General features: G+C 45.3%; 1 protein-coding gene across 1 annotated transcript in view; it reads left to right on the top strand.

Moving 5' to 3' along the window:
• The first annotated feature begins 16442 nt into the window (after positions 1-16442).
• ZNF445 (zinc finger protein 445) overlaps positions 16443-16876 on the top strand; it is an 81260-nt gene continuing 80826 nt past the window's right edge. Inside the window, exon 1 of the mRNA XM_039837471.1 lies at positions 16443-16521. The gene's annotated coding sequence lies outside the window, so the exon portion shown is untranslated. The remainder of the gene's footprint in view (positions 16522-16876) is intronic.

The following is a 16876-nucleotide window of genomic DNA, read 5'->3' as shown; positions in this document are numbered from 1 at the left end:
TACAAAGCACTTCGAATGGTGCCTGGCCCATTGTAGGCATTATAGGTGTTTTCTAGTATTATGTTTTCTCCCACTTCTTCATCGCCTGTATCCAGATTATTGCCAGGGACTGCCAAGCTTTTGTCCCATTTGTATGTAGCAACGACAACAACAGAAAATACCTACACAACTTACTATGCTGCTCTGTGTCACCGTTGTTCCCTACCCTGTGTTAAGTCCTACCTGAGGCAGGGCATCTGTAAAAAGGGTGTTACTAGGGGTCTTTGGATTTAAGGAGACCACAAAGAGAGAGCATAGTCAGGTCTGGAGATTTTCTGACCCCAAACTTCTCAGATGTTCTGACATCATTTGTGTGCACAGTTCCCTTTTCAGTAGCCAGGACACTCTTACACACCCTAAAAAAAATAGTGGGGCCCTAGAACCCATTCCCACCCCTATAGTTGTAATATGGGCAGGAACCTCACATTTGTGAAGCGAAATAGGAGTGGATGGGGCCCAAGCCCTAGCTAGGAGAGCAGAGACTCTCCTGTCACCTCGAAAACTTCGACCTGTCCTTCAAGACAGCTGAGAAACCCCCTTCTCCAGGAAGTCTTCCATGTACCCCATTTCCCCACTTGAATTAAATGTCCCTTCTTTTGCACTTCTGTGGTGGCCTTCCATGTGCTTGTCACGGCCCTTATTTGTCATAATGTATTAACACTGCTTAGTTGTCAGCCTTCCCCATTGTATGGTAAGCCCGATGTGGGCCGACACCACGTCTTTTGTTCGACACTCGTTAGAGGGGACTGCTTGTGGGGTTGAAGGCTGACTTGCGGTGCTGGTGGGCATGTCACCTTCGGGCGCTAAGGGTGGGAGCTGCGGTCCCTGGTGGCCCCGCCTCCCCCGCCCCTCGTTGGCGCTGATACTGACTCTCGGAACGCGGGTCCTGAGAGCCGCGGGACCTTCCGGGAATCCCGGCGCACCAGCGACGGCGCGGCTGGGCACGCGGGACTCGGCCTTTCCGCTCAGACTCCGTGCTTCCATGGCTGGGGGTTCTAGCGCGGTGGTCTTCGGAAAGCGGGGCACCGTACTCGGTTCTGGCCAGGTCCCCGCTCCGGGCCTCCACCTCGGCTTCTGGCGGTACCCGAGGCCCATCTGCAAATTGGAAGGAGCCTTTTCAGCCCATCCTACCCACAGGTTCCAGCCACCAGGTCGTGAGCAAGGACTCGTGGACTGCAGGAAGGATCCTTAAAGTCGTTTCTCCAGCCACCACTTTCCCATTTTACAGGTGGGGGAAACGGGACCACGGAGGGATAGGAACAGAGGTCTTAGGCCTCCCACTCCAGAGACCTTGTCTCTTTTTCTGTGACAGTGTCCGTTACCTTAATTCTCCTAAAGCACAGTTTTGGGCTTGGAAATAAATTTTACACTATTGGTTGTAATCTTTCAGTTTCTGGGTGTTGTTAAAGCTCAGATTTGAAATCCAAATTATTCCCGAAGCATGTCAAACGTAGACTGCAATTTCCAGTCTGTGAGTTTGACAGACCCTGACTCTGCCACTTACCAGTTGGGATTTGGGACCTTGGGCATTTTATGTCTCCAGTGCATCTTAAGTTTATCTGTGAAATGGAAAAAAAAAAAAAAAAATCTGTGCCTGCTTGCCCCTGAATCTCCAGATCATTAAGTGAGGTAAGTTGTGAGCTTTGACATGTTTTATTAAGCACCATACAAACATAACAAAGAGTGTGCAAGAAACTTTGGGTTCCAAGATGGAGACAGGAGTAAGATTTCTGATGCATCTCTAGGGGCTCATTTTTCAGCTTCATAACTCCTAATTGGGACAATTTGTAACTGTGCGATCTTGGGCATGGCGCTTTATCCATATGAACCCATTTCCTCTAACTGTAAAATAAAGAGAGCTATCTTTAGGTGGCCGTGAGGAATAAAATGGGATAACATCCCTAAGAACCCAACACAAAACAAGATGCACAGCAAGATTCTCAACAAGTGTCGGTTCCCTTCACTTGCCCTTGTACCCGCAGGGAGATGAACACGTCGCTCGGGTATTAGGATGGATGGAGAAACCATGCCACCTTAGCTCAAGAATGAGTTGATAGACTTTGGAGTTAGAGACCAGAAGATCTCCAGCTTCCTGGAGAGAGAAAGCAACATTATTGCTGGGCTGGCGATGCGGTTCGGCTGGCCCCAGGTCTGGAGGGGTTGGTCTGGGAGGGTTGCATTGTGGTGGCTCCAGGTGAGCAATTTGGCCCAACTGGGAAGGCTGCAGAGGGAGGGGCAGAGAAGAGCTCAGAGTGAGGAGGGCGAGGGAGGGTGCCCTGCTCCTCTTGGGGCATATTTGCAGCTGATAGGTCTGTCCAGTGTGGGGAGGGCAGGTCCATCAATTTGACACTGACATCTCTTGGATCTTTTGGAAGGGAATGTCTATTGAGACCAAGTTTCCCTGGTCTTAATCACAGAAGTTTAACTTGCCCACCTTGGAAGAAAAACAATATTTTGGATTACCCCTAGGGAAGATTGTCTGCAATTTGCTATGATACCATGAGGAAAATAACTCAGAGCGTGGGCCTAATGTGGTCTCTATTTGGCTGCCCTATAAGTCCTCTGAGAGAAGTACCTGAGGGTGGAGTCAAGAGAGGGAGCAAAAGAAGATGAGGTTTTGGGTTTGCAGAAATGCTTAAAGCCATTCTGCTTCAAAACCTGGAGTGCACCGCAGAGTTACTGCTGCTGCTCCATTTAGTGCAGATAACAAAGTGTGAAGATCCTGATTTATGTTGCTTTGCCTGTTGCAGTGATCAGTATAGCTGCCCCAAAGAGCTATTTATGTACAGAGAACCAGCCACCACCAACCCTCCCGATCGGAAGAGCATGTACATGGGCCTGGGACTGGGGTGCTGTCTAATAGCCTGCCGCCTTGCTTCTGACCTTACCGTTGCTCGGGGACGATGGGAAGTGGACTAGTGGTAAGCAGCACCCTTACTGCCCAGTCTGACTCATCCTAAGAATTTGATTTGGCAGTTACGTGTTTCTTTATATCATTTTCTTTGCTACCTAAGTAGTATTTATTCATTGTAGAAATAGAAGAAAATGTAAATGAGTAAAAGAATAAAGTAAAAATAAACTATATTCCAAAGATACCAATCAACCTTTTGGTCTATTTCTTGTAGTTTTTTTTTCTACTGCATAGACAGAAATACACACACACACACACACACACACACACACACACACACACACACACACACACTTTTTTTCCTTACAAAACTAAGATGGTAGAAAAAATGGAGCTTTGCAGTGAGTTTAGGTCAGAACTTCTAGTTCTTTATTGTAAACGAGCTGCTGAACGATGCCCCTCACAGACTGTGGTCACTGCAGCCAGTCTCAGCTGCAAAAGATTATTGGCCATGTATAGGACTTTTTAAAGTCCAAGCAATTATGTTTTTTGGACTAATCCTAAATCTAACTGTGTTAGGTACCTTCCTTTCTGTCATGCTTCCATCTCGGTATCCACTTAGCCCCCTTGGATAGGTTTGTCCAGCTCCTTGGAACCATACCAATGATTTTTTAATTTTGGGAGGTAGAAATGAAGCAACATGTAATCCCTTTTCTAAAATTAATATATGTTATTTTAAAATTCAGAAATATAGATGGTAAAAGTCCTCATTAACCTGTTATGGGTTAAAAAGTTCTTTGTTATTTTTGCTCTTTGGTATGTTTCTAAGGGAGTTTGGTTGGTCTTCCACTTTGATAGTCAGTTTGTAGATCTGTCAGTCTTTGCCTTATGTATTTTAAAGCTGTGCTGATAAGTGCAGAAGTGCATGTAACTTTATGAGAATCATTCAACACACACTTATTGAGCATTTACTGTACTCTGTGCCAGGCATTGTCCAGGGTCCTGTGAATACAGTTACTAACAGGATAGAGGTGTCTCCTAGTGGACAGAAAAAGACAAGTATACGAGAAAATTTCCGGAAATGTGTGCTCTGCAGAGAAATAAATGGGATGATTTGAAGGAGAATCCTCCGTTTTCTGTTTTCATCATATCTTAACGTTTCACTGACTAATATTAGTAGTCTGGAACCTTCTGAAGTTTATTTCTAAAGGTAACACATAGGTTGGAAGACAATTACAGTTGTTCTTACAATGAGTTATTCTTACGTTATTATATCAACAGGTACCATAAAAACAAATTTATCCTGTCTGAGAAGGTACAATTTAAACTGAAGATTAGATGGAAAAAAGGCTTCTGTACCCTTGACAATGTGGGAGAGGAGCATTCCAGACAGAGGAGTTGCTGCAAAGGCTTCAAGGTGAGATGTGTTTGGCTTGGCTGATCAGATAACAGAAGGGAGGTCACTGTGACTGGATGAGAGAGTGACAGTGTCAGATGCTGTCAGAGGTGGATAGAGGCTAGGTTAAGTCATTTGAGGTTGCTGGGGAAAAACAGAGTATGAGGTCAGGAAAGAAAGCAGGGAGGCCAATCAGGCACCATTGCAGGAGAGCATTTCGGAGAAGACAGAGACCAGGACCAGGGACAAGTGCTGTGGAACCAGAAAGAAATGGCTGGGTTTGTAATATATTTTGGAAGGAGAGTGAACAGGATTTTCTGATGACTTAAATTAGGGGCAAGGATGGAGGATGGAGGAAAAAGAGGAATTGAGGGTAACTTTTGGGTTTCCTGACTTGGGAGTTGTTCCTATAGGGGCGGAGAAATTTTCCCTTCTTCCCTTCTAGATTCTCTGTCGGTCTAATAATTAAATTGACATAAAATAGATTAACAGGAGGAAATTTAATTTAATTTTGTATGTACCAGAATCCCACAAAGACATGAAACGCAACAGCAGTTGGGCATTGAGGCTATCCTCAATTGGTGGAATGGGATAGGGGCCTGAGGCTTTGAAAGGAGGAGGATTGTTCCCAGGAAGGTGAGAAGAGCAGACATTTGGTAGTCAGATGTTTGTCCTGCCAGGCAGGTAAGTCTTTCAGATAAAAAAAAAAAAGTTATTGCTGATAATAACTCTCTTTCTGATATTGGCTCTTCCGGATTCCGCTGGGTCTCAGTTGGGGTGGCATATCGTCTCCCCTTCGTTCCTTTTTATCAGTATGAAATGTCCCATTTTGTACCTTTAAATGGCTAACCTTGGAGTCTGTTTTGCCACATCTTAATATTTTACCAGCTTTTCATGCTTTTTGTTTGGTATATCTTTTCCCATCCTTTCTTTTCAACATTTTCTGTTGTTATGGTTTAAGGTGGGTCTCTTGTAAATCTCTCTCCCTCCCTCCCTTTTAATAAGGGAACATAATATGCTTACATACATTAAGATTAGCTGATAGCTGTAAAAAATTAATAAACAGAAACCTTCTTTAAAGTGAAGTAGAGAGGCCAGAAGGGGGAGCTCTCATGCCTTATGGCCATCACAAACCACAACAGGGGACACTCTTTGTAATGGCCTTCTAAACTTCCTTTTCCCTTCTATAAAGGAGCTTCCTCTTGTCTGTTTTAGTGGATTTGCATGTGGCTCATCATGGTTGCATATAGCAGATTGCAATTTCCTATTTTTCTGAGTAAACCCATTTTTGCTGGAGAAATATCTGGCTGACTTTTTGTTTGCAGTCAACATAGCCTTGGACTTTGTGCCAAAGCTATTAGATGTGTTCTGACGGTGTGATTTATACCCTATGCTTTCTCTCCTGTATTCTTCCTTTCCTGCTCTTTGATACAGTAAAAATTGAGTGGGAAAACCAGAAACAGGGAGAAGGAGGAGGAAGTTAGTGCCATAGAGTAAATACGAGACAATTACTACCTGCACTGGGGCGGTGGGAAGCAAAGGGAGGATGTGAGAGACATTCTCCAGGAGTAATCTGTGGGAGGGAGAGGGGGAATTATAGCTGTGGGAGGTAGCTGTGAGAATGCCAACATCTGAACTGTGGCACGAGGAAAGAGTTGGTTTTATAAAAAGAAGATGAATTTTAGTCATTAAATTTATGATGCTGACGGAGATCCAAGTGAAATATCCAGCAAGCAATGGCAAGTGTGAGAGAGAGAGTCTGGGCTCCTGTTTTTCAGAGGCCTGTGGGAATATATGTAGAGAGCCAGTATCTCACTTTACCGTGAGCCAAATCCACCAAAAATGAAATGGGCCAGCAAAAATATTTTTTACCTAGCTAAGTTAAATATTAAAAATATTCAAGAAAAATATGCCATATACTGTATTACAAGAGAGGCAGGAACAGCTGAAGCCCTGTACCAAGTGAGAAGAGAAGACTGTGCGATGAATCAGAATCTTCTTGTTAGCAAGATCCCATGTGACTTGTATGCACCTTAAAGTCTGAAAAGCACTGATCTGGGTGGAGCTTTTGTTTACCATTCCTGCTCCATCTCTAGGAGCCCTAAAGTCCTAAAGAGGAGCAGTTGGGAAGCAAAGGGCACATATGAGGTTAAGACCTACCCAATGGCAGTGAGCAGGTCATACTGGTGTCTGTGGACTCTAAAATCTAAGGACAGAGAGAGAGGAGGCTGGGATCATTGATTAGCCTTGGGGTCAAGGGCAACTTGGGTAGAGCAGATTTTTATACAGCCCTACCCTCCAATCAGCCTTCTTGGGACAAATAGAGGAGGTGCCTATCACCGTTTTTCAAGGAATCAATTTGGAGCCTTTCCATAAGGGGCAAAACAAATTTAAGCCAGTGCTTCTCAACTCAAATGCAAAGAAGTACCTCTTGGGGAACTTTATAAAAATCCAATGCCTGGGGTCATATTAATAAAGGTGACTTTTACAGCTAACCTAAAGGAGGCTGGTTGCCAATAGGAGCCAACCATGTCTTTAGAGGACTGAAACTTTCAGTTCCACTCTAGTTTCGGGGAGGGGAGAGGGGCTTGAGGCTGAATCAGTTGCCCATGGCCAGTGATTTAGTCAATTATGACTAAGTAATGAAGCCTCCATTAAAAAACCAAAAGAGCAGTTTATGGTCCCTTTTTTGGGAGACTTTCCATTTTGGGGAACCAGAATACTTCCATGTGCCACCGTTGGGGGCGGGGCAGGGCTCCAAGCTCCACGAGGACAGAAACTCTTTCATTTGGGACCTTGTCCTATGTATGTCTTCATCTTGCTGTTGATTTGTATCCTTTAGTATCCTTTGAATAAATTTGTAATCTAGTGAGTAAATGGGTTTTCTTGAGTTCTATCTATGAGTCATTTTAGCAAATTAATTCAATCTGAGGAGGGGGTCATGGGGACTTCTGATTTATAGCTGCTTGGTCAAAAGCACAAGTGACCACCTGGGCTTGCAGCTGGCATCTGAAGTAGAGGGCAGTCTTATGAGACTGAGCCCTTTACCTGTGGAATCTGATTCTGTCTCTGGGTAGATAGTGCCAGAATTGAGTTGAACTCTTAGACACCCTCGTGGTGTCCCAGAGGTACTTGTTGGTTGGGGAAGCCTCCACACACACTTTGGAATTGGGTCCAGGAACCATTTCCTCTATCTTTGAACATACCCAGTTATTTTTTATTCTTTTCTGGATCTCTTAATAGATGTAGATGAGACCTTCTAATGCCTGCCTCTGTCTCTTAAAATCTTTTTCATATTTTTAAACCTCTACATCTCTGTGCAGAAGGATTTGTTTTCAGGTTATCTAATATGCAGAGTTACTTGAAACAGAAATCTTGTCCCTCCAGTGCTGATTGGTCTAGGAGTGGGCATGTAACCTCAATGGGTCAATCAAAGTCTTTTCCCAAGATTTTTGATTGGGAACTGAGGACAAAGCTATTTGATGTTCCGACAGACTTCTAGTCTGTTTCTAATGGCTTTTAAGACCCAGCTGAAACGCTATCATTGCAGTGTTTATGTAAGATCTTACCAATAATTTCCCCTTTTGATCAAACTAGCTTGATCTATGTCTCTTATGTGTGATGAAGAAAGTCCAAACTAGGGCATAAGACTATTTCAAAATTCTAAAGTGTCATTTCAGAAGAGTCAGGAACTGCAGACCAAGGACAATGTGAGAAATCTGAGAGGTTTTAAAAACTTTATGTATTTTTTATCTATTTATCTATTTATCTATTTATCATATCACGTTATCACAAAACATATGGCTTAAACAATAAACATTTCTTATCTCACAGTTTCTGTGAACCAGACATTCAGGAGTGGCTTAGCTGGGTTGTGATCCTTAGCTGGGTTAGGATCCTTCCTGAGATTGTAGTCATCTGAAGGCCTCACTGGGGCTGGAGGAGCCGCTTCCACTCATTCACATGACCCAAGGCCTGAGTTTTTCACTAGCTGTGGGGAAGAGTCCTCAGTTTCTTACCATATGAGCCTTCCGTAAGGCTGCTCAGGTGTTCTCAAGTGGCAGCTAGCTTCTCTCAATATGCGTGGTCTAGAAAGACAGAGAGCAAAGAGGAAGCCACAGGCCTTTTTATGACCTAGTCTTAGAAGAGATACATCATCACTTCTACATTATTCTATTTGTTAGAAGCAAGTCACTAAATCCAGCCCACACTCAAGGGGAGAGGAAGTAAGCTCCATCTCTTGAAGGGAGAAGCAGCAAAGAATTTTGGACATATTTGAGAAACACTCCATTTTCTCATTCCTCCGAGGGTTGAAAGGTAGCATTAGCCCTACTGCTCCATCCAGTCCACTATTCTGCCTGAATTTACAGCCTTTCTTCTTTTGAAGAGCCTGTTGTCAGCCTTTAGAACCCACTACTCCTTATTTCAGGAATTATACCCATACTTTGCCACTTACAACACCTGCACCTTGGCCATGGCCAAGCCTGGGAGGCCAGAGGGATTGTAACACTTATTCCAGACACCAACAAAACTCAGATACATTTCCCAAGACTTCATTGCTGACCTGCATCTGTCACATGATGGCAGAAGATTGTGATGACACACTTCACACAAGTCCACATCAGCCCTGGCCTACTTGTTCTCCAGGGAGATGTCCTGCCCCATGACTGTCCAGACCCTTGATTTCTGATGACTGTTTCCAGTCTGTCTCCTGATCTTGGAAGGAACAGTAGAGGCATTCTGACTCTGTATTTACTTGTTCTTGGCCCACTTTCCACTGATTGATGATCATATATCAAATGTCAACTGTATATGCAAGAACATCTTCCCAATAACTCTCCTGGTCCTCTCTTCTGGCTTCCTACAAGTCTGCATCTAACCTGTTATGCTTCAATACCCCAAGCAGGGCAATTATGACTCTACATGTCCCTGATTCTGTACACCCCCAGCCCCACTAACACCCTGGCAGCCAGGCCACACAATAGAATCCATACCTCCTGCTGTACGGAAAATAAGGTAACCAGAGCCAGGACACGCAGGAGGCCACAAGCATGGAGCACATCCAGTTCTCCTACTAGAAGCACCCCACATCTCTCCCCATGCAGAGAACAATTATTTCAGGCTTGTGAAGAATAAAAGAGGTCCTTAACCCCAGGCCCTCTGGCACCGGTTGTCCCTACCTTGTGAATCCACGTCATCCTTTATTGTTTTACAGTCATGCCAACCCTGAATTAGTCATATGATCCAGCAATTAAAGGGTTAAACTGGGAATGGGGAGAGTTGCTGAAGGAGCTCTCTTCCCATCTGGTCTCATTCTACCTGTGAGGAGTTTCAGGTAAGGAAGAATATTTGGCCACAGCCAGAACTGAAAGTGCTACTTAGGTTTCTTTTCCCTTCAGGGGTGATATTTAAAATATTCACAATTTGTACCAGCCTGTATGGATGAGAGCAGGTCTGAAGGGCCCCTGATGGGCCAGACATTAACCTTTTTGTTGTTGGATCATGTGAGTGATTCAAGAGGCCTGGACAGTGAGGTGGGGTGTCGGGGAGCCTCTCTGGGGTTCAGGGCCCTGAACCCCAGAGAGGGGTTACCAACTGTTATATAGAAAGTGTTGCATTACCAACTGTTATATAGAAACTTTAAAAAATGGTAAGAACCAGAATAGCCATAACCATAGGTACAAACTAAACCTTGTAGTGCTTTGTATTTGCCTCTCCAGTTCTCTTTAGGTTATTGCCCAGGAAGCAGACTGCTTTCACTTCTTGGTGTAAGTTTTGACCCTCAGTCTTGCCTGTGTTCTTGATCTCTGAGTACATTGTTGGCCTTGGTACTTTGGATCATCCTTGCTTCTGGTTGGTGCCTATTGTCAGACAGGGACTTTAGTTGTCCTTGGAACCTTCCCCTTCAGCCTGTCTAGCCCTCCTCACTTCCCTGCCCACAACCTCCGTCCCCTAGGTTCTGGGATCCCAGCTCAAAGCCATGCTGCCCTCTATTCTTCCTGTAGATGGAGATGGGACAGGAGACATATGATGGATTTGTCCTTGGTGGCTCTTGTACTTACTGACTCTATTTTCTAGGGCAACCCAAACCAACCTGGGTCAGGCAGTGTGCTCAGAGACACAAGAAGTGTGCAGTGTATAAGGCATTATAATCAGTCACTCTTGAGGACCAATAAGAACTTTAATATCATAATTTGTGGCCCAACATTTGGATTTTTGCAGGACTCGAGGCTGCTTATAGAGCACGACTCTGCTCCGTGGACTTGGAAAGGGCCTGCAGAGCAGTCTGAAACTGTTTGATTTCTGTTGATAAGTAACCCAAAGGCTTTTGTTCTACAAGCCTGAACTAGGACGCTGACAAATGCCTGATCATATACTACCCATTGTTCTCGTATCACAGTCCCACATGCCGACTACTGAAGCGGCCTACCTTTGAAAATTCCAGTTGCCTCCACTAAATCAGAAGACAAATAATGTAAGTTTGTGGTCTTGTTTCCCCTAGCAACCCATCTCTTTGATCATCAGCCCCTTGCAACTTTCACCTTTAATAACCTAGCCCGATCCCTTCCAATTCGGAATGTGTCTTTGGTTCATACCAAGGGCTACATTCTCTGATTTGCAAATCATGTATGAATAAAACTCTCTTTTAATTTATTTTGGAATTTTTGCTAACACTCTCAACCCCGTTATTTTTTTTAAATATGTAAAAAAATGTAAAAATACATTGTTAACTTAGCATTTGTAATCATTGAAATTAAGTTATTGGTGTAATGGCTTATCAGTTTTTCCCACTAGTCTGCAGTCTCTACCCATAGTAAGTAATTAAGTGATGGAAAAGGCAGATATGCCTTCAAAGCCACGACTCAGATTTATGGACAGAAAAAGAGTGAAAATTCCACCAGGAAAATTTGTTTTCTGTCACTTGGCCACAGATGATTCTGTTTTACATTCTTTTCTTTTTTTCCTCTGGTCACATTCCAGATCCCATTCCCGCGCCCCCCACGCCCCCAACCAAACTTACTTCTTCCCCATTTCAATATAGGAGGACAAAATTAAGGGATAACTTTTCCCCTTTCTTTTAGAAGCAGAAAGCTGATGCGTTTTAAAATTTTAAAACAAGCAAACTAACCAAAAAAAACCTTTAACATGTGGCTTTTGCTTACAGTAGGGAATCAAGGTAAAGGAAGAATCCTGTAGTCATAGAATCAACAAACTTGGCTACGCCTTGGAACCACCCTGGGGAGTTAAAGAACTAGGAATACCTGGGCCCCACCCACAAAGGTTTGGATTTAATTGATATGGGATGGAGACTCTTTGAAAGCTCTCCAGGGGATATAATGTGCAGCAAGTTCAGCCAGTGATTTCCATTCACAGGTCTTTGCTACTCAAAGCCTGGTGGGGGAACACAGCAAGGGCACCGCTAGGTTTCGTGTGGAAATGCTCTTTGGCCCCCTCTCCAGACTTCCTGAGTTAGAATCTGCAGTTTAACCAGTTAAACCAGTTTTACTCCCGCATGATTTGTATTCATAGGCACTATTAAAGTTGGAGATGCTCTGCCTAGGATCCTAACCAAGCACACTGGCACGATCTGTAAGAATAGGCCTCTCAGCAGAGACAGGAAGAAACTTCATTGCTATGGGCTCTGTGCTCAGCTCTCAGAGAAATCAGGTGTTGGCAAAGGTGGGCTGAGCTTAAAGAAGCTGTTGAGCACTTCAAAACAGAGCTGCCCTCCTAGTGGCTACTCCTGCAGCTTTGAAAATGCTAGTGGGGCCTGTCCGGTGGATATGTTTGATCACCCCAATCTGGGTGCTATACATGCTAGCTGCCTTCATGTTGAGAAACCTACAGTAAGCACACCCCAAACACAGAGAACCTGCTCATGCTCTTCTACGATGGGAGAGTTTTGTTTAAAATCAGATAAAGCTCAAAACTCTTTCCTATGGGTGGTTATAAATGTTCACATTCCCCCACCCCCACCTCCTGAGTCAAATTACCTAAGAATGTTATTTCAAAAGGAAACCAATAGACACATTAAGCATAGACAAGCAGTGCCCATTTTCCTTTTGGAGTATGTTGGATATTTTCAAGTTACCCTACTGACGAAAGATATGTCCAAACCTGTAGAGAATTTTTGTAATTTATTTAAGCCATATGCCGGGGAGCAAGATCTCCAGTACTCCAGAGAATAAGTTTTGCAGCTTCTTTTATGCATTTGAAATTAAGGAGGGAACGTAAGGAAGATTACATGAAGGTGGAAGAAAGCCAGGTGGGGATCGAATTACAAGGTTATGTGTTTTCTTAAGGGTGGTTGTGAGACAGGAGGGCGACTTCCTGCTCTTGAGTTAGAAAAGTCAGCTGCTGGAACCTAAATTTCACAGGACTATCCACCCTCAGGTACCACTAATAGGCATTAAGGAGCCTTGGGAGGCATATCAGCAACAAGAGCCTGTCCCTATCACCTCACATGTGCAGTAAGGCCCAAGAGTGTCCCAAGGTGACCATTGCCTAATTTAAATAGAACATATAAACAGGTAGAATGCTTACACTGATATAATGAAGGAAACAAGAGACTAAAGACTCCTTTAGGGGCTGGTTCTGTGCTGGCTGAAAAATTACTGCTTGGCTACCGCCTATAGGAACATAACATTCTAACAATAAGCTTTCTACTTCTGTACGCCCGCTTGCACAACCGACCTGTGGGTTGACAGTTAGTAAAAAGAAGAAAAATAGACTTAAGTGTTCAAACAGGATAAAGAATAGGGGTTTAGGGCTTAAAAACCCTGTACCTCTACATTTCGGGGCTGCTTAATTTGGGGTCTGCGTACCTCTGGCAGACCCAGCTGGCTGAATAAAGAGTGTGTTTCCTATAACTCACTGATTTCTAGTGGTCCGTGTGTCTATCGGGGGCTGGTGGCTACAACAGTTCCCTTGCTTTATGTGGATCTTACCCTTTTTAGGACCTTTAGTATATTTTGTTTTACTATTAACTTTTGGTCCTGGTCTTTTCGATCTTCTTGTTAAATTTATATCTTCTAGGCTACAGCAATTCCACATAAAGATGATGGTCATGCAAGGCTTCCAACCACTTTCAGTTACTGAAACAACTCCACGTTCTCTGCCTTTAAGGCCCTTAGAATAGGCTTCCAGAGACTTTTATTCCCGACAGGGAATATGGCTGTATATCAGCTTTAAAGAAGTTACAGAAGGCAGACCATCATCTCTCAACAACCTCTTAAGAATATGAGAATAAAATCTCCAAGGGGGGAATTATATAGGAAAGAGGCATGGGAACTACACAGATTAACTAAATTTTAAACCAGGTGGAATTCAGAGCCTGCTACATGCTGCCAGACATGGAAACCTGGCTGACCAGCCATGCAGCCAGGCCACAAGGAGCTTACAGAACTAAGGAAAATTCCTGTAAAGATTACTACCTACTATTTGCCCATACTGTTATCGTTTACCCATACCATAAAAAGAAAACAAAAACTTCAAGATGTACCTTGTATAGGTTAAAGAGTAAACTCAACCTTTTCTTCCCATGCTTCATTCCCCATAATCAGTGGTTTTCCATAGAAACTAAAAATATATATGTAAACCCAGCTTTTTTAGATGCTTGGGGTCTCATTCTCTTGACTCTCAGAGGAGACCACATCTCTTTGGAGCATTAGTCCTTCTCTAATAAGCGTTCCTTTGTCTTTAACTCCAGCTCGCTCTTGAATTCCTTCCTGCACCAAGCCAAAGGCTCTCTCTTGGCATAGGGCTTGAGTCCCACTGTGGGGAAGAGGATTCCCCCTGTCCAGCATCAGTTATGCTGTTGAGGGGTATTACTTCTGGCATTTCAAAGGTGTATTAACCTAGATGCACAAGAACAATGGGCAGGGCTTGCTTTAAAAGTTTTCACCAAAGAAGTTAATATGTGTGCGGCGTGACTACCCACCATGACCTGCACAGTTAGGAATTTATGATCAGATCACCCTGTGAGGTTACTTTCCATGGAACCACACTCTGCATATTCACCCTCGGTCCTTCTCAACCCTGCCCTGAGACTTGGGAGGCTGACCTTGGGCTACCCACAAGCTTCCACTTGGGTCGGGCCACTGGCAGACTGTTGTAAGAGACACCCGCAGTCCTGGCAGGATGCCTGGTGCTTGGAGCAACAAGGACATCAGAAGCAGATGTGGACTTGCACACAAGAACACATTGCAGGGAGGGTGCACACGCCTGACCGATTCTGAGACTTCTTGCTCTAGGCACTAGAAAGGGATACTTTAGAGGATAAGAAAAAGATACTTGAGAAGAAACAGCTGAACACGATGCAGGCTTTGAGGCTGGATCTGGGAATTGGCTGTAGCTTGTATTTACTAACTTGATGGTAATGATTAATAAATTACAAAGCCAGCATTGTAGTGAAACTTAATAAAAAGCCATGGAGACAGGGGCGGGGGATGCTAGCATTGCCATTTCTCCTCTCCCTTATCCATGTTAGTTAAACATTTCCAGACTCCGACTCTTCTTCCAAACTGTCTCCGCAACAGCAGACTCTGACATGAGATCAGGAGAATCAGGTTCAGGGTACTTAATCCCCAGTGTAATTGAGCAAAGAGTCATCTACCTAGCACTGCTGATAGCCAATTACGTTGCCCCTGGGGTGCAGTGAAGAAAAGTGGTGTTTATTGTGTAGTGCTACACAATGGAAAATGGGCAGCTTGTGTTGGAAAAACCCGAATTCTCCTATCTAGAGTTTGGGGCAGGTTATAAGGATTCAAGGGGGACAGGTATGTGAAAGCGCTGGCAGGACATGTTTTAATTGGAGTGTGGCCAATATGGGGCGTCAGCACTGGATCCTCCTGGACAATGTTCCTTTCACTTCTGATGTTCAAGTTCAAGTTATGTCCTGGTCCTTTGGTTCTGCTGGCGGCGGGTAGGGGAGGGTGGACAAGACTATGGGTCCAAATACAGCTGGAGGTCAAAGTTTTCTCCTCTGTGCATGCTTCTGCTGCATGACTTGTGGTTTTGGTCTGTTATCTCTGAAAAGCATACTAGACCACGGACTGGCTCTGTCCCTCAACTGAAGGCCACAGCTTCTGTCCATTAGCTTCCAATACTACCCCATGTCATGTTCCCTTAAGCCTTAACACTTTTGTAAATGGCCCCTTGAACCCTTCTCGGTTACCCTGTTTGAATGTGCCATCACTGTCTCTTTTACCTTATTCTCATCTCTCTGGTGCCAGGCTCCATTCTCTGTTTCCATCCTTGATGACTGGAGCATTGGGGTGACTTGGATGTGTGGGGCAGAGCCTCAGGGAACAGATGGGCATCCCTCCTGCTGAAAGGTCAATTGGCAACATGCCGAAATCTGCCACTAGCAAACCTATACCTGAGGGTAACCAGAACAGCTACCTGGCACCTTGCACAGCACCTTGTAACATGCCTTTGTAAAGACAACACTCTTCATCGCATTGGCTCCACACCCACCAGGTTCTCTGGTGCTGTTGATAAAAGACATTTGTTCCTACAGGGGCTGAGCAGGCTGCTCATGTTGCTTCAGCTCTTCTCAAAGTGGCGGATCTACCCACAAACCTACTCCTCCAGGACTACACATATTAGCAAGTAGCCTCTAGGTGAGCCTCATTAAAACTCTCCCATAAGAGTAAACAGCGGGAGGTGTGGGAGGTAGTTGTGGGTGCCCGTGACTGAGAATGAGAAAGCACCCGGGTTGTGGTGGTGATGGGGTAAGAAGTCCTCCTGGAAACTAGCCTCCCTTAGGATCTGGTTGCTCTCATTGAAGGGGCCCAGGGAGAAACCAGTGACTGCTTAACACCCCCTCCTTGCTATAACCTGTCAGCTAGATGTTACTGGTCCCTGTTTTGATCCCAAGCTTTGGAGCCTAGTCTTCCCTGGGTACCGGGGGGGCCCCAAGGCTAGCCCTGCGCACACATTGGGAGGGAAGCGGGAAAACAAGCCAAGACTGACAGAGCTCTAGGTCAGTGGAGGGCAGGTGTCCAGTGGGCAATGTGGGTTATGTTGGGGACGAGCCCCAGGTGACTCAGAGAGGCTGGTCAGCACTGCCTTGGGACCAGAGAGCAGCCGAGACGTTAGCCCTCCCAGATTCCTAGAGAGGCAGCCAGGGGGCCCAGGGCGGCAACGCGCGTGCGCGACCCGATCCGGCGGAGAGACACGCACGGGGCCGACGGTGCGGCCCTGGGAGCCACTGTGGTGGCCGCGGGTGTAGGTGAGCGGCCCGGCGGGGCGCGGGCGGCGTCGGGGGCTGCTGTGCTGGCGCGGGGTGCGGGAGGGCGGCGAGGGCGCCGGCCTCGGCCGGGGCGGGAGCGGGGGGCTGAGGGCCGGCCTGGAGGCTGCGCCCGCGGCGAGCTGGGCTGGCCGGGCGTCCCGTCCCCGCCCGGCGAGGGCGGATCTGGGAGCGGTTCGCCGCCGGGGCAGCAGAATTTGGAGTAGTGGTTTCCATGCTTTCTTTCTTCTCCCAATAATGCAAACAAAGCGTACTCCTTACAGACGGTTAGGTGACGCGGGTGGGTATAAGAAAAGTAAAAGTAACTGCAATCCGCAAATGTTTTCGGCAGGAGGCT

The sequence above is a fragment of the Pteropus medius genome, unplaced genomic scaffold, assembly GCF_902729225.1.
Source record: "Pteropus medius unplaced genomic scaffold, Ma_sr-lr_union100, whole genome shotgun sequence".
Classification (NCBI taxonomy): domain Eukaryota; kingdom Metazoa; phylum Chordata; class Mammalia; order Chiroptera; family Pteropodidae; genus Pteropus; species Pteropus medius.
The sequence above is the reverse complement of the archived record's forward strand: the minus strand, read 5'-3'. Positions and strand labels throughout refer to the sequence as shown.